We start from the raw sequence: 21318 nt of genomic DNA, 5'->3' as shown, positions 1-21318 counted from the left end.
TACACGTGACAATAAACTAAACTGAACTAAACCTCTTGTACCATCATGGACTTGTTTTCTAATTGCGTTTTGCACTAATGTTTGTTTTTTTGTTTGCAGACTTTCTTGTCAATGGTTTGTAGAATTTATGTGTAATATATATGTAATTGATATATTTTTTGCGATGTCCAAGTCTATGTGATTCTGATGGCACTGTAAACAAGATTTTTTATTATATCTAGATGTACTTTTGCATATGACAAATCATTTGACTTGACTTGGGCTCGACGATGTCTGGAGTAATGGCCAATTTGATCTTCACAAGTAAGGCAGTAAAATGGCTGATAAATTCTTCAACATGTCACATGAAAAGGAACAACAGAATGTCACTGACGACCAATTTTTACCTGCGTAACATTCAGAAAAGGCAGTGAGTAATCGCAAAGCAGCAAAGGTCCCTAAACAGACAACAGCATCTAGGTGACCCTTAATGTTGAAATATGAAGAGCAATGCTTTTGCCTTTTGCCCCAGGTGCTGACATAATTGAAACAGGAATTGGATACAAGCATCCTGCAAAGATAATGGGTCACAAAGTGCTGGATTAAATCAGCAGGTCAGGTAGCATCTCCGGGGGACATGGATAGGTTGATGTTTCGGCTCGAGATGCTTTTTCATACTGCGTGAGGGTGAGTAGAGAAGTCAAGGCGGTTAATGTCACACCAACAGTTGGAAATAAAAAGGTCCAGAGAGTGTAGAAGACGGCAGAGAGGGTACAAAACGAGGGGAGGATGTTGGAGATGGGGAAAGGGGTCAACACTGGGAAGCAAGGATTCCCTTCTCATAAGAAAAGGCCCAGAGCAGAGGTGATGGAAGAAGAGTGTATGATGGCGGGCCAGGAAATCATTGAGATGGGGGGGCAGAGGGGTACAAAGGTAAGACCTCTGTTGAGGACTGACTGTTCTGCATCCAGAAGAGGTCAGGGGGATGGTGAAAACACAACTAGCACAAGGGCTGAGGTCAGGGGGAGCAGAGGAGTGGAGGGAGGCTCGGGGGGGGTAGTGTGGGGTGGGGAGCGGGGATGATGGGGGCTGAGAGTGGAGGGGGTAGTAGCGGTAGTGTAAGGATGGGGGTTAGGAGAAGCAGCATAATAAAGGGTCATCCATTGACACCTGGAAAATGAGGAGAAAAATAGAATCTTTACGATAATTGAATTGAATTGAATTGAATTGAATTGAATAAGGAATAAATATTCTGTTCAGGATATCAAAATATGAATACATCTTTTTGCAGACCACATTTATAAAGGATATGAATCGTAAATTAAAAACAGGCTGCTCTGCGTGAACCCTCTCCCCTTTATTATTTAACCCTATAAAATATATCATTCCATGCCTTTTTTCCTCTGTGCTTATCTCTCATCTATGCTTCATGGCTCAACTGCGCTTTGTACTAACGCACATAAAATCTAGCATATTTTCAGCATGTTAGTACCAAAAGTAGGTTGTTTGATGGAAAAGGAATGTGAGGAAAGTGGGATGTTTTTAAAAGTGTGCTGACAAGAGTTCAGGACATGCCCATTCCATTTGGAGTGAAAGGCAAGGCAGGTAATCGTAATGAAGTGTGGATGACGAGGGAAAGTGAGGCTTCGGTCAAGAGTAAGAAGAAGGCATGGAAAAGGTTTGGGCAGCTGGGATCAAGTTTATCCCTGGAGGAGTTTCGGGAACTAAGGAGCAAGTTCCACCTTTCCTTGGCTATCGGAGCCGGTTCTGATTTGTTCTGAACTTTTTCATAACTCTACTTTCCCTCTCCCCTGACTTAGTTCGAAGAAGGGTCTCGACCTGAAAGGTCGCCTATTCCTTTTCTCCAGTGATGCTGCTTGACCCGTTGAGTTACTCCAGCATTTTGTGTCTCTCTTCAGTGTAAACCAGCATCTTCAGTTCCTTCTACACACATTTATTTTCCGAGCAGTTTCTGGGCCCTATTTTCTTTCAATCGAAGAACATTACAGTTATCTATGGTAACTTTCCCACTATATACTCTGACAATTTATTAATGTCACCCTGGATTTTGTTACTCTATATTAAATATTAAGTTAGTGCCCTTCACTTTAAAATGTTACTTTGTTGTCCCAATCACTGAAATACCTCAGAGCTGCAGGCAACATCACTTCAGCAGTGTGCAGACTGGAGTTCACAATAAGCAGATAACAAGAGTTGAAGACTTCCATCCGTATAGTATCTGTATAGTCTGAAGAAGGGTCTCAACCTGAATCGTCACCTATTCCTTCTATCCAGAGATGCTGCCTGTCCCGCTGAGTTACTCCAGCATTTTGTGTCTATCTTCAGTGTAAATCAACATCTGCAGTTCCTTTCTACACATTCCATCAGTATAGTATCTTTTTTGGCATAAATTTGTTCCATTGCCCATTGTAATAAAACTATCACTTCCATTGTAATCTAAAGTCACCAAAATCTACACAGTAATTAGCACATAGAGCACATCAGAATTTTAATTAGCGTTATTTGTTAATGATTCTGGGGCAACTCATATTGGTGCCATGATTAATAATTGCCTTAGCCATCCCAATGTTTGAAAAAAACACTGTTTGCAATCTCTTTTACAAGGCAGCTGGCATATAATAGTTATAATTCTGGCCATTGCAGTTGGCAGGCAAGCAGAAAGAGAAAGTAATTTAGATTAAATTGTTGGAAATGGTCACAGATCCTATCTGACGTTTTCTTTTAAGTTCAAGAGCTTTTATGATTCACTCACAGTAAATGCATTTGCATTGAATTGATAGCTTTGACCTAATTTAGTTTAAACCATTCGTTAATATCATCAGCCTAGTTGTCAATGAAGTGACATAAGAATGTTGATTGATTATGAATCCCTTAGTGCATCATCAGTGGGGATAGTAATTAAAAACCTCTATCTACCCATGGTGGAAATTAAAAATTGCAACGAACATCTTAAAACCACGATATGACATGATAATTTAATATTTCTGTCGTATTTTCAAGATAATTGTCTTCCATTATTTACAAAAATGGTATCAGATGATCTAACAAGCAGAAATCAAACTAAAGCTCGTGCTAATCTACATTTTTTCCTGAGATACCCGTCACTATTTTTGGTTAGTGCAGCAGAAATGAAAAAAAAATCTATTCATATTGGTTATCCAAAAGATTTTGCTCAGATCATGTCACGAATTAAATAAATTCCAACCCATTTTTAAAAGTAGTCAACCAGCACAACTGTGCATTTAACATTTGAACACAATTACAAGATCACGAGGATTATTTAACATTGAGGTGTGATGGGATTTTATCTCGCAGTGGATGATGACTCTCCGGGATTTACAAGTCTGGTGGAAGCAACATCACTGGAGGTATTTAAAGAGATGTTTGATATTTTTTGAAAGTTAAGAGAATTTCCAGCTCTGGGGAAATGGAACAGAAGAGGAGTTAGGTCTGGGTCAGATCCGCTATGATCATGGGTGGCACAGTGACACAGTGGTAGAGTTTCTGCCTCATTGTGCCAGAGACCCGAGTTTGACTCTGGCTACCGTTGCTGACTGTACTGAGTTGGTACATTCTCCCCATGACTGCATGTATTTTCTCTGGGTGCTCCAGTTTCCTCCCACATTGCAAAGACGTGCAGGTTTGTAGGTTAGTTGGCTTCTGCCCCCAGAGTGTAGGATAGTGCTAGTGTACAGGGATCGCTGGTCGGCAGAGACTCGGTGAGCCAAAGAGCCTATTTCCACGCTGGATCTCTAAAGTCTAAAGTTACAGGCCTGGCATTCAGTCATGTGAATATTCACAAGCTGAAATTCAAACATGACTCATTGTGTAAATAAAATAATCATCTTGGATAGCAGAATATATTAAACTTAGTACTAATAAATACATCACAAGCAAAGTGAGAACAATTTTCCCAACATACACAACATTATCTAATATTCAACTCTATTTTATGCAGAATAATTTTTCAGTTACAGAACTAGATTATCTTTGTTGTGCATTTTGCAGGATTTGCTTAAAGAATGCTTGATCAAATTTTGATTAGATCTTCACATAACAAGTTAATATAAGTACTGAAGGATTTTATGGTGAAAAACAAAGTCTTTATCCACTAGCAATGTCAGAAACTATTTATGTCCACTAGCAGATTCTGTCATGCAAAAAACACGGAAATAGAAAAGAAATGCCATGTGCCGTGAATCTGCTTTATTATAAAACCAATTCTGGACTTGCCCATAGGGCAAGTGTGAACAGCTGTTCACCTTGTATCCTACCATCTGAGTAGCACAGTAAAGGAAATAGCTAAAATAAGTAGCGTAAATATTTAATATTATTTCCCAGCCATTAAACAGTGGAACTGCAACCTGTTCACGCCTTTCAGAAGCAACAGGGTTTGCTGGTGATATCCGTGAGCTTTCTGTGACAGAGAATGGTTTTGAATTCAAGGGGAATGACATTCTACTGAGTCACGTGGGAGGTGAACTTCACAGGATCTGACATTTCGGCTTGGAAGGCTGCCTGGATGCAAAGATTCTAAAGATGCTTTCAAAGCCAGTATTATTCTCATTTTCTGGATGTACATGCTCTGGTGAAAACACCTTACTGAAAATAACTGGGGAAGGATAGTTTATATGGAATGAGCTGCCAGAGGAGGTAGTTGAGGCAGGGACTATCGCAATGTTTAAGAAGCAATTGGATAGGTCCATTCAGGAGCGGATCTACTATGAAACAAATGAAGCTTAAGCTCCAGGGCCCCTAATCCCAAAGGGGCCCCAGAAGCGACTTTAGTCAAGATATTCTTTTGAATTAAATCGGAATTCCGATTTTTTTGTTCCTAGAAATGGACCTGATTTTTCACCTCGACTAAACCCCTCGCCTCGACTAAACTTCACTTTACACTTAAACCTCAACTCACTAAACCTTGCCTCGACTAAACCTCCCACCTCACACATAATCCCCGCCTCGACTAATCGCCGTCTCTCTCCTGCTCCCGCGGGGAGGGGCTGCTGCAGCCACGGGCGAGGGCTCAGGCTTGACCATTATAAGAGACCATTTATTAAAACATATAAGATCATTAAGGGTTTTTTACACACTAGAGGCAGGAAACATGTTTACAAAGCTGGGAGAGTCCAGAACTAGGGACCACAGTTTAAGAATAAGGGGAAGCCATTTAGAACGGAGATGAGGAAATACTTTTTCACACAGAGAGTTGTGAATTTGTGGAATTTTCTGCCTCAGAAGACAGTGGAGGCCAATTCTCTGGAGACTTTCAAGAGAGAGATAGACAGAGCTCTTAAAGATTGCAGAGTCAACGGAAATGGGGAGAAGGCAGGAATGGGGTACTGATTGTGGATGATCAGCCATGATCATAGTGAATGGCGATGCTGGTTCGAAGAGCTGAATGGCATTCTCCTGCACCTATTGTCTATTATCTATTTCATGAAATATATATATTTTTGGGGGTTATTTTACTGCTTATGTGTTCGAAAAATTCTAAGCTTCTGTTATGTAAACTACCAACAGAAAGCTTGAGAATCACTTTCAATTTATTGAAAATGCAGGAGCATCAGGGGGCCTTGCCCCGTCGAGGGCCTAGCCAGCCTCCTGGACCCCTGGCCAATACTTCCTACGTTTTTTCTAGAGGTGAATATCATGCTTAGTCCACATTGCTTAAAAATGTTGGGTCTATTGTATGAGAAAGGTTTTTTAAAAATAATAATAATATAATGTAATTCAATACAAAATAATAGTTAATATAAAAATTAAAAGGTTAGTAAAGTATCATGTAGGCTAGCTGTAAACGAAAAAACTTTCAAATTAAGGATGTTTCATTCTAAATATATTTAATATAAAATAAATATAAATAATTTAAAACACTATTAACATTTCTGACAGAAATTAAAATTTGTGGTGATCTGTCATGGAACGACCCCATTGAAGAAAATAACAGTGGGTACCCAGACCTCGTTGCTGGTTGCGAAGGGGCCCTCGTAACAGTTCACGCTTCAGGGTCCCAAAAATATAGGTCCGCCACTGGGTACATGGATAAGACAGGTTTAGAGGAATATGGGCCAAATGCAGGCAGGTGGGACTAGTGTAGATGAGACATGTAGGCCGGTGTGGGCATGTTGGTCTGAAGGGCCTGTTTCCATGCTGTATTACTCTGACTCTATGACTCTAAATTCTAACATAAGCCTTACCATGGTAGAAATATTGCTATGTGTATCATTTTGAATTGGTACTTTGCTGATGTTTAAAAAGTCAGAATTATGACCAAAACATAACATTTACAAACAAGCAAAGTGATATATCTCCCGTCTAATTGTGTTAGTGACGTTAATTAAACATAAGCTTTACATTGGAATATGAAGAGACTGTTAGCTAAATCCCTAACCTACTGATCTAGGTTTAAATTCCATCTCAACTACTAGAGATTTGTAATTCAAGGAATTTAATGAATCTGGAATTTAAAGAAAAAGCTAATTATTTTTTCTCATTAGAATCCGCCAAGTTTACTCATACCCTTCAATTAAGAAAATCTCACATCCTTACCTGGAGCATAAAAAAATAACTAGAGGAATTCGGCTGGCCGAGCAGCGTCTGTGGAGGCAAAGAGATGGTCAATGTTTCAGGTCGAGATCCTGTATCAGGCAGAGAGTGCAGAGAAAGATAGCCAGTATTAGAGATGAGAGAGAGAGATAGAGGTGAGACATATAGGTGACATCAGGTTAGGTGGGGGAAGGGTGATGGGCAGATCGAGCTGAATTGGGAAGCAGACCGTGCTAGTTTAAGACGGAATCACACCCATAGGTTTTCAGTTTGACACTTGTATCCCTCCTCCCCGCAGCCAGCTCGCACGTGGGTGATAGGTGAAAACAGATAAGTAAAAGCATTGAGGAGATATAGCCAGGTGGGGGAATGAGAGGTAGCTATCTCTACCATGGCTACCGCTGCTACACCATTAATGACCCATTCTCCTCTCGCCAACACTCCCTGTCCTCTTAGACAACCCCTTCACGCCTTTTACCAACTCTTGATCTTTTCTATTTTCAAATGCTGATGGAATCCCAATGGCTTTAACTTCTCCACTCTCCTCATCCCCTCCAAATGTGCAGCACTCCATTCACTTTGTACCAACCCTAACCTTGTCCTTAAACCCACAGGCCAGGGTGGTGCCATTGTGGTCTAACAGACTGAACTCTAACATGTGGAGTGCAGTCTGCAGCTTGTGAACTCTTCCTCATAGCTTCCCTGGACCATGTCCACACCAATGATCACAGTCTCCCAGACCAGTGCAGATGTCATGACATTAGGAGATCCCCCTCAGCCTCTAGCCTGATAGTGCCCCACCCCCACCCTGTTCACTTCAGCCTCTTATCCAAGATCCACAAACAGGACTGTCCTGGTAGATCCATTGTTTCTGCCTTGTCTTGCTCCACCAAACCTATCCCTTCATCCTCAACTCTATCCTGTCTCCCTCTTGCCCAGTTTCTTCCCATCTACATCTAGGACACCTCTCATGCCCTCCACCATTTTGACAATTTCCTGGAACCAATTGCCTCATCTTCAACACAAACGCCTGGACTTAATACGCCTCCAATCCCCATGTCAAGGGGAGACAAGACTCTCCCTGTACTTGAATAAATCTATGTCAACAGGGCGGCATGATGGTGCAGCGGTAGAGTTGCTGCCGTGTAGTGCCAGATCCATGTTCGATCCTTACTACGGGTGCTGTCTGCCCAGAGTTTGTACACGTATGTTCTCCCTGTGTCCTGCGTGGGTTTTCTTCGGGAGGTCCGGTTTCCTCCCACACTCCAAAGACATACAGATTTATAGGCTAATCGGCTTGGTAAAATTTTAAATTGTCCCTTGTGTGTGTATATAGTGTTATGGACCTGTACCACTTGGCGATTTTTTTAGGCAACTGCCGGCGACTGTCATAGTCATAGCAGGTTGCCTAAACAACGGCGACAACCTACGTCATCCTGCCGACAACCAATGACAGCACCCACGTTGGGAGAAGTCAAGCTACGCTCATTGGCATCAAACCCACTGTTGCCAAAATGTTTTCAACATGTTGAAAATTTAGCAGCGACCAGAAAAACGCTACGACTTTTTGAGCGACTAAGAAGACTACTCCCGGCGACCACCGGCGAACATGTGGCGACAAACTAGTCACCTGTAGTTGCCTAAAAAATCGGCTAAGTGGGACAGGCCCATTACTGCGCAGGGATCGTCGGTTGGCATGGACTCGGTGAGCCAAAGGGCGTATCTCTAAACTAAAAACTAATCTAAACTAAACTCAATAGTAAAAGCAAAACTATTTTGTTACATTTCTTGCAGAATAAAATAATTAAATTATGATTTATTTACTTACTCATTTCAATGCATACTTTAGTAGGTGGTAAAATCTGAAACATCCCTTAACTTACCAGACATAAATAATATGAAGATAGTGCACTTTCACTTCAATCCAAAGAGCTACATTTTACTTTGGACAAACAGTGGTTAAAGCTTTGGTTGCATCAGTATTTCAAAGTGAGGACCATACAACAAATAGGAATGGTAGTTACAGAACACAACGTGTTTGTAATAACCATCCACCATCCAGAGAAAAAACATAAAAGAGATCATAAGATCGACCTTTAAAAAAAAAATCCTATTGATTTTTCTTTCATTTAAGTGAATGGATTAATTTAAATCTGATTGGTTGAATTGATTATATTACAGCATACATGATGAAGTAGAAAATCAAACTCAACACACTGATGCAGTTAATACGAATAATAAGGGTAGTAAATTATTTTTAAAGACTACTTAACACTGATAGGTGTTAAATGAGATTTTGACCATGATTTTATCATCTTCCACTGAATTGAGGTCAGAGTTCACTTGTGCAATGTCATGAAGTCTTGTCTTTAGTCAAGTTCGAGACAAAAGCATGTGAGCTGGGGCACTCATTTCTTATAGGCATGATAAGCCATTTCATTGTCTTAAGATGAAGTGCAATAACTTGAAACTTGTTGCACTTAAACGGAGTAATAAAGTTACGACTGTGGTGTCAAATATCATAGTGAAGTGGATGTTCCAGCCAAATAATGAACAAATCTGGGTGGCACTGTGGTGCAGTGGTAGAGCTGCTCCCTCCCAACAATATCAAAGATGCCTGGGTTCAGTCCTGATTACGGGCACTGTCTGTGCGGAGTTTGTACATTCTCCCTGTGACCGCGTGGGTTTTTCTCTGGGTGCTCTGGTTTCCTCCCACATTCCAAAGATGTGCGGGTTTGCAGGTTAATTGGCTTCTGCGAGTTGCCTCAAGTGGGGCAACATAGAACTAGTGAACGGGTGATCGATTGTAGATGTGGGCCATCTTTAAACTCTAATATTCAGATTCAGATTTGGACTGGTTCTGTATAAAAGAACCCATCTCCCCAGACAATTGCTAAATATGGGCCTCCCACCTCAAAAACTTTCAGTTTGACAATTGAATCCCGTCTCCCAGCAGCGTGTTCACATGTGCTCCATCTGCCATCTTTGCTGCCTCTTTAGAAAGATGAATATTTCTGCCAAGTTTCCCTTGGCATTGCTGAGCAAGAGCACAATTAATTATTCATTTTGTGAAGCTGCATATAACTTGGTGTGCCCTTTAAATCCTGTGAGATCCAAGAGGCTAATTGCTGGGGCTGTCCAAACAATTAGCCTCAAGAAGGGTCCTGACCTGAAACGTCGCTGATCCATGTTCTCCAGAGATGTTGCCTGAACTGCTGAGTTACTCTGTGTCCTTCTGTCCCTTCATATGTCAGAAAGAGGTTGCAAATTATTTGACTCTTCTCAATATTAGAAGATTCTTGCATGAAATGACTGTTTCCTTTTCCATTTAAACATGAAGGATGTAAATGATTATGATGTGTTGATGGATGTGATGAAACATTTGATTTCTACACCAAAGCTCAATTATTTCAGGGGCTGTAAACCAGTTTGGGAAATGCTGCGATGGTGAAAGGCACGATTGCAATGCTAATCTTTGTTCTCACACAGATACACAGATCTTCTGACCCAATTGTGGGACAATATCCTAGTACATTGTGGGGAGCGAGGGAGGAAATTGCAGAGGCCCTGGAAGATTTTTTTGCATCATCTTTAGCCTTGGGTTAGTTACCAGAAGACTAGACGGTGACTAGTGTTCTACTTTTATTTAAGAAGGGATGCAAGGCCAAGTCAGGGAACTACAGACCAGTGAACCAAATATGAGGTGGGAAAATTAGTTAACCGGATTCAATGAGACAGAATCTACCTGCATTTGGAAAGGAAACAACTGATTAGAGATACTCTTCATGGCTTTGTGCGTGGAAAATCACGTCTCTCAAACCTGTCATCTCTTCAGCAGGGCCAGGTGGTAGATGCTGTATACATGGACTTTAGCAAGGCTGTTAGTTTAGTTTAGAGATGCAGCGTGGAAACAGGCCCTTCGGCCCACCGAGTCCACGTCGACCATTAATCACCACTCACACTAATTCTATGCGATCCCACTTATGCATCGACTCCCGACAGACCAGGAACAATTTACAGAGGCCAATCAGCCTACAAGCCCACTTGTCTTTTGATGTGGGCAGATGCTGGAGCATCTGGAGTGACAGGCAGAATGAGCAAACTCCACACAGACAGCGTTGGTCAGCGTTGAACCCGGGTCTCTGGCGTTGTGAGGCAGCAACTCTACCAGCTGCTTCATGGTGCCTTTGACAAGTTCTCACATGGTAGGCCAGTCTGAAAGGTTAGTTTACATGGGCTACAGGGCGAGCTAGTCTCAAATTAGCTTTGTGGGAGAATTTAGTGGGTGGTAGTGGAGGATTGTTATTCAGATTGGAGGCATGTGATGGAAGGTGTGCTGCAGAGATCAGTGCTGAGCACACTGTTGTTTGTCATTTATTTTAATGATCTCGATGACAATGTTGTTAACATGGTTTGGAAGTTTGCCGAAGATGCCAAAACTGTTGGTGTAATGTCGTGATGAACTGCAGAAAGTTCGGCAGAGGAATGGCAAATTGAATTTAACTCAGACATATGTTGTCAAGTTGGAAATGGTGCAGAAAAATTTACAAGCATGTTGCCAGGACTCAATGGTCTGAACTATAGGGAGAGGTTGAGCAGGCTGGGACTCTATTGCCTGGAGCACAGGAGGATGAGGTGTGATCTTATGGAGGTGTGTAAAATCAGGAGAGGAGAAGATCAGGTAAATGCACAGAGTCTCTTCCCCAAGGTCGGGGAACAAGAACCAGAGGGCATAGGTTTAAGGTGAAGGGGAGGAAGGTTTTATAGGGGTCATTTTTTTCACACAAAGGGTGATGGGTGTATGAAATGATCTGCTGGAGGAGGTAATTAAGGCAGTGACTATAGCAATGTTTAAGGAGCAATTAGACAGGTAGATGGATAGGACAGGTTTAGAGGGATATGGGCCAAATGCAGGCAAATGGCACTTGTGTAGATGGGACATGTTGGTCGGTGTGGGCAAGTTGGGCTGAAGGGCGTTTCCACACTGTAGGACTCCATGACTCTAAGTGCATGGTGATTCATTTTGGTAAATTCACCCAGGGCAGGACTTATACAGTAAATAGAAAGTGTTGTAGAACAGAAAGACCTCATGTACAGGCACATACAGTAGTTTGCTGAATGCGCAAGATAGATAGAGAAGGTGATGAACAAGGCTTTTGGTATACATGCCTTCATTGCAGAGAAGTTAAGTGCAGGAGTTGGGCCATTATGTTGCAACTACACAAGTCGTTAGTGAGATCACACTTGCAGTGCACACTTGAGGGCATTTCTGGTATTCCTGCTATAGGAAGGATGTCATGAAGCTGGAATAGATGCAGAAAAGATTCACAAGGATGTTACTGAATTACTGAGTTATGAGGAGTGGGTGGATAGGCTGAGACTCTTTACCCTCGATCATAGGAGGTGGAGGGGTGACCTGATAGAGGTAAGTAAAGTCAAAGTAAAGGATGTAGATAAAGTGGATGGTCACAGTGTTATTCCCAGGATAGGCGAGTCTATAATTAGTGGGCATATTAAAGTGAGAGGCGAAAGATTTAAAAGGGACTTAAGTGGCACCTTTTTCAAACAGAGGGTGGTGGATATATGGCTTGAACTGCCAGAGGAAGCAGTAGAGCTGGCTTTAATTACAATGTTTCAAAGACATTTGAACAGGTACATGATAGAAAAGGATTAGAGAGATATGAGCCAAACACAGGCAGAATGGAATTGCTCAAGTAGACATATTGGACGGTATGGACAAACTGAATTGAAGGACCTGTTCTCATGCTCGATAATTATGAATTCATGTTAAATTATTTACATTAAATTAATGCAGAAATTATTTCATGTATACTTTGAAATGCATTCAAGTCTGATGAAGAAGTATTAAATTAACGGGAAATATATTTTAATAGTGCCGTAATCTGCCGCTAGTTTAGAGATTGATAGTTTAGGGATGTTTGTAAGATTATTCTTGAGATAGCTTTTAAGTGAGGGCAATTTATTAGGTCAGAAAATGAGTAGGAAGTGACTGGCTGTCATTTTCACTTTTTGACTTTGTACATGGATACGGGTTTGACCTAAGATATGGCACGGATTTCTTCAACGAGTGATTCAGCTGCAGAGTTTATCTTACTATTTGAAAACTCACATCACCAACTGATCTGAATTGAGCTGATTTATATTCATTTAGGTGCTGAGAAACTCAAAGTACCAACCCTTGACATTCAATGAACTTCCACTTTTCCAGATATCAGTATTGATCAGGAGCTCAACTGGACCAGCCACGTGAATATTAGGACTACAAGATCAGGTCAGAGGCCATGTATCCTACCATGAATGACGCATCTCTTGACCACCTAAAGCCATTCCACAAGGTACAAGTCGAGAGTATGGGTCACCTGGATAAGTGTATCTGCAGCCACACCAAAGAAACTCACCACCAAGCAGAAGAAAGCATCCTCCTTGACTAGTATTCCGTCCACCACACAAATCCACCTTTCCTTTCACAACTGGTTCACCATGGATGTGGCGTTGCAAAATATTCTGTTGTCATCTGCCTAGACCGTTCCAATAATATCCTCCAAACCACCATGAAGGACAAGGATGGTGCAGGCAGGTGGGAATAGTGTAGTAGTTGGGACATGTTGGTCGGTGTGGGCAAGTGGGGCTGAAGGGCCTGTTTCCCTGCTGTATCACACATTGACTATGCTCATTTGGAAATGTATATCACCATTCCCTCCTCATTGTGGGGTCAAAATCCTTGAGCTCTCTACCTAATAGCATTGTGAGCGTTTCACCACAAAGACTGCAGTACTTCAAGGGAGTGACTCACCACCATTTTCTTGAGGGCATTTAGCAGTGAGCAACAAATTATGGTCCACCCCAAAGAAAAAGTAAAATCCAAATTTGAAACCATTTCCATTGTTTTTTATCTACAGATGTTACACAGTTTACATGTAGTTCTGACGATAGGTCATCTATCTGTACCTGTTAACTGTATATCTTGCTTTAGAGGTAAGGAATTAATTGTTGAGCATTTCCAGAACTTTCTGTTTTAACTTGGATATTGAGTCTAGTTCCACTACATTTGCCAAACAATTTGCATGAAATCAAATTAAACATATCCACTTAACAATCAACAAAAAGAGCCTTGAATAATGTAAATGATAGCGCTGCGCACATTAAGCAAGAATACTTACCATTTACATTTCGAAACTAGCCCCGTGTGTGTCGTTGAATATATTTGAAATGATTTGCGACAAAGCTTTATCATTGCACTGTGCAAAAGTTATCAAAATAAATACTGGGTTCATAAAATGCCATTTAATTGTTTCTCATCAGCATTCTTTTTTTTTTTTTCACTTAAATTTTTATTGATTTTTAGGAGATATTTTCAAAACAGTGCAACACCATCACCATAAATAAAACAAAGTAAGAAAAACAGCAATCAAAATAAAAAAATAAGTAGATGGGGGAAAAAAAAAAAAAAAAGTAAATAAATTAAAAAATTGGAATAAGACTGTGTGGTTCATTTACCAAATTAAAAAAAGAAAAACCATTACATTGATTAGTTATCTGGAGATAATTCAACATTCATACAAACATACCATCTAGTTCTATGTAACGCAATCTTCCCATATCTAGCTCGGCATTTATCTAATTGGTGTCATGGCTCAAATAAACAGTCCATTTTCCCCAGATCTTCTCAAATGAATTCTCCTTGACTCTCAAGGAATATGTCAGTTTCTCCATATTAAAGATGTCTCGCACAATTTCTAACCACTGTTCCTGTTTTGGACTTTTTTCATTAAGCCACTGCCTGGTAATGGCCTTCTTACTTGCTGCAAGCAAAACTTTAATCAAATATGTATCTTCTATTTTTACACTATCTTTAATACGCCCCAGATACATCACAGGGCAGGTATTTGGGATTTTATAACCCAAGATATTATTTACAGCTGCATTAACATTTTCCCAGTATGGCCTTATCTTTACACAGTTCCAGAAAATATGCGAGTGGTCTGCCTCCGTACTCCCACACAGCCTCCAACAGTGTTGTTGGACAGCAAGTTGTCTGCTTTTTATTTTGGTTGTTATAAAAAAGCGAGATAGATTCTTCCAGCAAAGTTTTCTCCATACTAGTGAGCTTGTGGATGAACATTGTGTTTCACACATTTGATACCATTCTTCTTCTGTTATTTGAATCTTTAATTCTGCTTCCCATTTTGTTTTTATGTAGAGCGTTGATTCTCCCCCGCTTTCCACCAGAGCTTGGTAGAAAGCAGAGATGACCCGAGACCCCTTCTGTTTGTGTGCATCCACAATCACCTTGATCACATTATTTGAAGTTTCATCTAGTTCTGGCCTTATCTCTTTTATAAAGTAGTCTCTTAATTGCAAGTATCTAAAAAAATCTTTGTTTTCGAGACCATACTTTGACTTTAAATCTTGGAAGCTCATAAACTCGCCATTTTCTGAAACTGTATACATTGCCGTTATGCCTTTTTGTGCCCATTCTTTGAATTTTGAATCATACACCCCTGGCTTAAACTTTGAGTCATATGCGAACCACTTCAATGCGTGAACCCCTCTTTTTAATTTGTATTTTTCCACTATAACATTCCATATTTCTAATGTAAATGCTACTATTGGATCCATAGCATGTCTCAAAGCCCCTCTCAGATATTTGTCTCCCACCAAAATCTGGGTCTGGTATCCCTGTATCTCCCTTTCCATTTCTTTCCATCGAGATTCATAATCAGGTCTACACCAACAAGCCAGAGGTCTGAGTTGAGCTGCATAAAAGTATTTCTTCAGATTTGGTAAAGCCATTCCACCCTTGCTTTTCGGCAGTTGAAGTGTTGTTAATTTTATTCTTGTTTTTTTGCTATTCCAAATGAATCTAGAGATCATTTTATCCCAGGCTATGAATTTATCTCGGGGAACATTAATTGGGAGAGATTGGAATAAATATAGTAGTTTAGGTAGGATATTCATTTTTACCGTTTGTATTCTGGCACTGAAGTCTAGAGGAAGGGTCGACCACCTCTCAACATCCTTTTTGATGTTTTCTTCAATTTTGTTATAATTAGTTTCAAACAAGTTGGAAAGTGTTTTGGTTATAGTTACACCAAGATACTGCACTGTTTTAGAGTTCCATTTCAGATTATATGCATCTCTGATTTGTTGGGATGGAGAATAATTGAATGAAAGAATTTGTGTTTTTGTTATATTCAATTTATACCCTGAGTAGTATCCATATGTTTCAAATAGGTTCATTAGATTTGGGAGACATATATCTGGTCGTTCAAGAAAAATAATGATATCATCAGCGAAAAGACCAATTATATGTTCTTTCCCCCCTATTTTGACCCCCTGCAGGTCTTCTCTCTGCCTTATTGCTTGTGCTAAGGGTTCAATATACAAAACGAAGAGAGTAGGAGAAAGACAGCATCCTTGCCTTGCGCCCCTCTCTAACTGGATCCTTTTTGATATGTTTTCATTTACCTTAATCCTAGCTGTAGGCTCCTGATATATTGTTTTAATACACCGAATTGCATCTTCATTGAAACCAAATCTCCTCAGTACTTCATATAAGAATACCCAACTAACACTATCAAAGGCTTTTTCTGCATCTAAACTGACCAGGACCATATTTGTATTCTTTTTTTGAGCATTATCCACAATGTGGAGGGTTCTTCTAATATTATCCTGTGTTTAACGCCCCCGAATAAATCCAGTTTGGTCTTCATTAATCAGATCTGGTACAAAAGTCTCGAGTCTTTTGCAAATGATTGAGGTAAATAGTTTGTAGTCTACATTTAAAATTGAGATTGGCCTGAAATGTTTACATTGCTCTTTGTCTTTGCCTTCCTTGGGTAAAATGGTAATAATTGCTTCCTTCCATGATGGGGGAGCCCTGCCCTCTTTAAGGGTCCAGTTAAAGCAAGACAGGAGCAGAGGTGTTAGCTCTTTCTTAAAGGCCTTGTACCATTCTGGTGGAAACCCATCGCTGCCTGGTGATTTACTAGCCTTGAGTCTACTGATTGCAGCTTCCAGCTCCTTAACCGTAAATTGTGACGTAATGGTATTATTTTGTGTCTCACCAATGGATGGCAGATCAAGTGAGTTAAGAAAACTTCTCATTGTCCTTTCGTCAGCTGATGGTGGTTTAGAATAGAGTTTCTTATAGTATTCTTCAAATATTCTTTCTATCTCATCTGGCTCATGTGATAATTGATTGGTTTTAGGATCTCTTATTTTATGAATTGTATTAGAGGCCTGCTGTTTGCGCAGGCGTCTGGCCAGGAGTCTAGTTGCTTCTGGACCTGCTTTATAATAGGTCTGCTTTACGAATCTTGCCCTTTTTTCCATATCTCCCCTGAGGATCTCATCTATCTCCTCCCTTTTTTCTTTAATCTGTTTTAGTACCAACTGATCCTGTATGTTTTTATGTTTTTTCTCCAATTCTTTCAGTTTTTCTACTTTATGTTCATATGTAGCTAGCCGGGCCTTTTTTTGTGATGATGTCAGGGCGATCAGCATTCCACGTATAACTGCCTTCATAGCATCCCACAGTATTACAGGATCCACATCCCCATTATCATTCTCTTCTATGTACCTTTTTATCTCTTCCCTTATTTGTTCCACATTTGCCTTATTATTCAAAATACCCACATTGAGCCTCCAAACAGTATTTCTTTTTCTACTATTCAGGTGTACTGTCAAGCTGATCGCACTGTGATCAGATACATCTGCCACCCCGATTTTACACTCTGTGATCCTGTGACTTTCATCCGTATTCATTAACAAGTAGTCAATCCTGGAGTAGACTGAGTGAGGGACTGAATAGTGTGTGTAGTCCCTTTCTAAAGGGTGAAGTTCTCTCCAAACATCAATTAGGCCCATTTCCTGCACTGATGTGTAAATAAACTTGGTCAGATGCATCTTGGGTTTTTTTAGACTTGTTGTATCCAAATTATGATTCATGACCACATTGAAGTCCCCTCCACATATCAAAATACCTTCAGTCTCTAAAGCAATAATGTCAAACAGAGTTTTGAAAAAAAATTTGCTACTCTCTGGGGGGGCATATACATTGATCAGTGTCACAACTTTGTTTTCCAACTTTCCTTTAACTAATACATACCTTCCCTCTTTGTCCCTGACTTCTTTATGGCATTCAAATTGGACTGCATTTGTAATAAGGATAGCCACTCCCCTCTTTTGGCTAGTTTTATAGGAACTATAAAATGCATTTCTAAAGCCAAAGCGTTTTAGTTTCTCATGTTCTTGTTGAGGCAGGTGGGTTTCTTGTAAACATAGTACCTGGGCCTTTTCTTTTTTCAGTTTAGCCAGGACCTTGCTCCTTTTAACTGGATTATTCATCCCATTTACATTGAGTGACACCAATTTGATAGTATTACGTGACATTTAATTTACCTACTCCTGTCTTGCATTCATAAATCTCCAGATAACTTGGAACTGTGCAGGTCTGAACACCTGGACAACATGTGCCAAATAAAAAAAATAAAATAAAAGAAAAAACAGTTGACTTCCACGTAAGGGTGATTCCTTTCCACCCTGTCCCCGTTGGCAGGTATAGGGGAAAGCCTCCTCCCAGAGGGCCCCTCACTCCATTTCACGCATCCTAGTATCGTCCAACGTCATCCGATAGCACTTATTTTTTAGTCCAAAAGAATTTGTGACACAATAAAAGCTAGTTGGATGGGATTTGCTCAGACTCCTGTAGTCGCTCTCTTGCTGTCTCACTCTCATCTTTGCTCCTCTTTCCAACTCTCTGCCATGTCAAAGCCTGGAGAAGATGCTCCATCTCTGGGTCCGCCAGCTCCTCAGCGCTGTAATCAGGTGTCTCCACGGAGTAGCCTCTCCTCCTCAGCTCCTGCTCTGCATCTTGTGCACTATGATATGTGCATGTTCCTGAGTCCCAGTGAATACGCATCTTGTCCAGCGGGGTCTGGAAGCGGACACCTCTCTCCTTCAGGGCCCTCTTTGTTCCCTTATATGCCTTGCGCTTCTGGACAACCTCCGTTGCATAGTCGTGGTCAAATGACAGACGTCGCCCGTCAATCATTATCTTCTTTCCCCAGGCCTTTTTCAATACCATTTCTTTGGTATTAAACTCCAGGAAATTTACCACTATAGACCTGGGTGGTGAATTACCTTCCGGTTTGCGAGCCAAAGCTCTGTGCGCGCGCTGGATCTGTACGTTGGTGTCCGTTGTTATTACGAGTTCAGTTTTTAAAAGTTGCTCCACAAATTCAGACATGGATTTGCCTTCTTTCTCTTCAGGTACGCTGTAGATGCGAATGTTATTTCGTCTAGACCGTCCTTCCAAATCAGTCAGTTTTTCTTGCATGGCTTTCTGTTTTTTCATAGATTTAAACAGCACATTTTTCCCAGCCATGTTAATTGTCTCAGCCTCTTCAATTCGTGCTTCAGCTTTGTTTAGTCTAGTTTCATGGGCGTGGATTTGTTTGGAGTTTGCAGAAAGTTTATGATAAATTTCTTGCTTCAGTACTCTGAGCTCGGTTTTCATGTCTTCTTTGGTTTCTTCTTTAAATTTATGTAAATCCACTTTATATTCAGTCCTGAAGTCATGTATTTCTTTACTGATATTGTGTAGCATTGAGCGCACGGTTTCTGCTGAGTCATCTTTTGAGCTTTGAGCTTTGTCCATCTCCGGTGAATTCTTTCTTTCTCGTCCGTCACGTTTCTTTTGACTTCTAGTTGTCGCTCCCCCACTCATTCCAAAACAGAAAACTGTGAATTATGTAGCAATTAGTGAATTAAGGGAGGCTAGTTTTAAACTTGCTATCGGGAGCTCGAAATTAAGCAGCCATCTGCTCGCGTCGCCACCGGAAGTCTTCAAAAGTTATCAAAATAAATACTGGGTTCATAAAATGCCATTTAATTGTTTCTCATCAGCATTCATGGGTGATATTAATTTTATTCAAGATGATTTTCCATACTGAATTCCAAGCAGTTCGTTGGCACAGAGGGGAAATTAAGCAGAAAAAAAATGAGCCATTTTCAGCTCCCTAAAGTAGATTAGGAAAAATCATGGTTGAATTTTCAATATAGTCAACCACTGGGCTGAAAGAAAAACCTATTCCCTGTGTCAAAGAATTATAACAAATGTACAGAAGGCTAGATTTTAAAGTGTTGGAAGGAACTGCAGATGCTCGTTTACACAAAATGTTAAAGTAATTTAGTGGGTGAAGCAGCATCTGTGAGAAAAGGAATAGGTGACATTTAGGGTTGAGACTTTTTCAGAGTGAGAGTCGGGGGAGAGGGAAGCTGGGTTCCAGGCCCAGCTCCAGGCCCACAGCCTCCACGCAGCAGACACCAACGTGCAATCTAGCCTTATAAAAAGCTAGTTATCCAGTTGTTACCCAAGAATGATAATCGTGTTATCGTGTAAATAATGCATTATAAAATAATCTCAATTTTCATTTCACCTGAAGTGCAGTTGTACTCCTATGGAGAAGGTTGAATGTGTATAGTGTGTTTGATGGTCAAAGTGATCTCGTTCCTTGAGGATTCAATGTGGAAGGAGCCATCAAAACATTGTGTAATGGCTGCCCTTGCCTGCCAGTATTGAGGGAACCCTGCTGGCACTCCACGCTCAGAAGTAGGGTTTAGAACTTCACGTTGACCAGCGTGGTTCAAGCAGTCTGTTTCTGGGGAATTAAATCTACTGCTTCACTTGGTCTCTGTGGTCTCTTATCACCTCGGTGGACGTGATGGAACCTGGTGTCATCCTTTCTTTATTTGGCTGTATATCTTTCTCCAGTGCAGTACATGTTCTCTGCCAACAGGCTTAACGGCAGTCATAGGCAACCTCTGCATATTAGCTCAGAAATTTACCTCACATCATATCAAGCATTGTGGCAATGAGATTCCTGTTTCATTGCTGAGTGAGCATCAGCAGAGGGCAGGGGATTTGCACCAGGTTCCCGCCCTGGTCTCCAGACTTTGGACCTTGCACTTATTTTTATTTTTCTTTGTAAACATATGGCAACTGTGCATTCGTGGGTTGTGCAAAATAAATTCAGTCTGATGTGCATACGTGACAACAAAGAACCATTGAACCATCAAACCATTGGCAGCAGCCAGTCTGAATGGATAGCTTTTGTCATGTTCAGAGGTTAATTAGCATGGTGTGCTCAGTCTCCAGGGCCAGGCACAGGTTCACAAACCAGTGCTCTCTGATATAGCATGAAGTGGGGCCACCAGTGTATTTTGCTTTCAAATTCACTAGATTTAAATCCTGGAACTCATTAATCAATGGAATTGTGGGACTACCTTCAGCAGAAAGATCACAGCAGTTCAAGACAGTGAACTTTTGAAAAAGTGTGACTTTTTTACACAGAGGGTGGAGGGTATATGGAATAAGCTGCCGGAGGAGGTAGTTAAGGCTACTATCACAGTGCTTAAGAAACATTTACGTAGGTACATGGACAGGACAGGTTTCGAGGGATAGGGTCCAAAAGGAGGCAGGTGGGACTGGTGTAAATGGGGTATGTTGATCATCATAGGTAGGTTGGGCCGAAGGGCCTGTTTCCATGCTGTATGATGCTGTGACTCTGACTGAGTGGGTCACTGCCTTCTCAAACAGGAATGGGTAATAAATGATGGTTTAGTTTAATTTAGAGAAACAGTGCGGAAACAGGCCCTTCGGCCCACCGGGTCCGCGCCGACCAGCGATCCCCGCACATTAACACTATCCTGGGGACAATTTTTTTTGTTGCATTTACCAAGCCA

At 40.9% G+C, this 21318-nt stretch overlaps 1 long non-coding RNA gene across 1 annotated transcript; it reads right to left on the bottom strand.

Annotated features, from left to right (window-relative positions):
- Window positions 1–1598: 1598 nt before the first annotated feature.
- LOC116984224 lies at window positions 1599–14808 on the bottom strand. The gene is made up of 3 exons (XR_004414931.1): window positions 14797–14808; window positions 10718–10720; window positions 1599–1703 (listed from the first exon to the last, which is right to left on the bottom strand). It is a non-coding gene; the product is annotated as an uncharacterized LOC116984224 (long non-coding RNA).
- Between the last annotated feature and the right edge of the window lie 6510 nt (window positions 14809–21318).

Source organism: Amblyraja radiata, chromosome 19 (genome assembly GCF_010909765.2).
Source record: "Amblyraja radiata isolate CabotCenter1 chromosome 19, sAmbRad1.1.pri, whole genome shotgun sequence".
Taxonomy (NCBI): domain Eukaryota; kingdom Metazoa; phylum Chordata; class Chondrichthyes; order Rajiformes; family Rajidae; genus Amblyraja; species Amblyraja radiata.
This window is presented reverse-complemented; position numbering and strand designations above follow the sequence as displayed.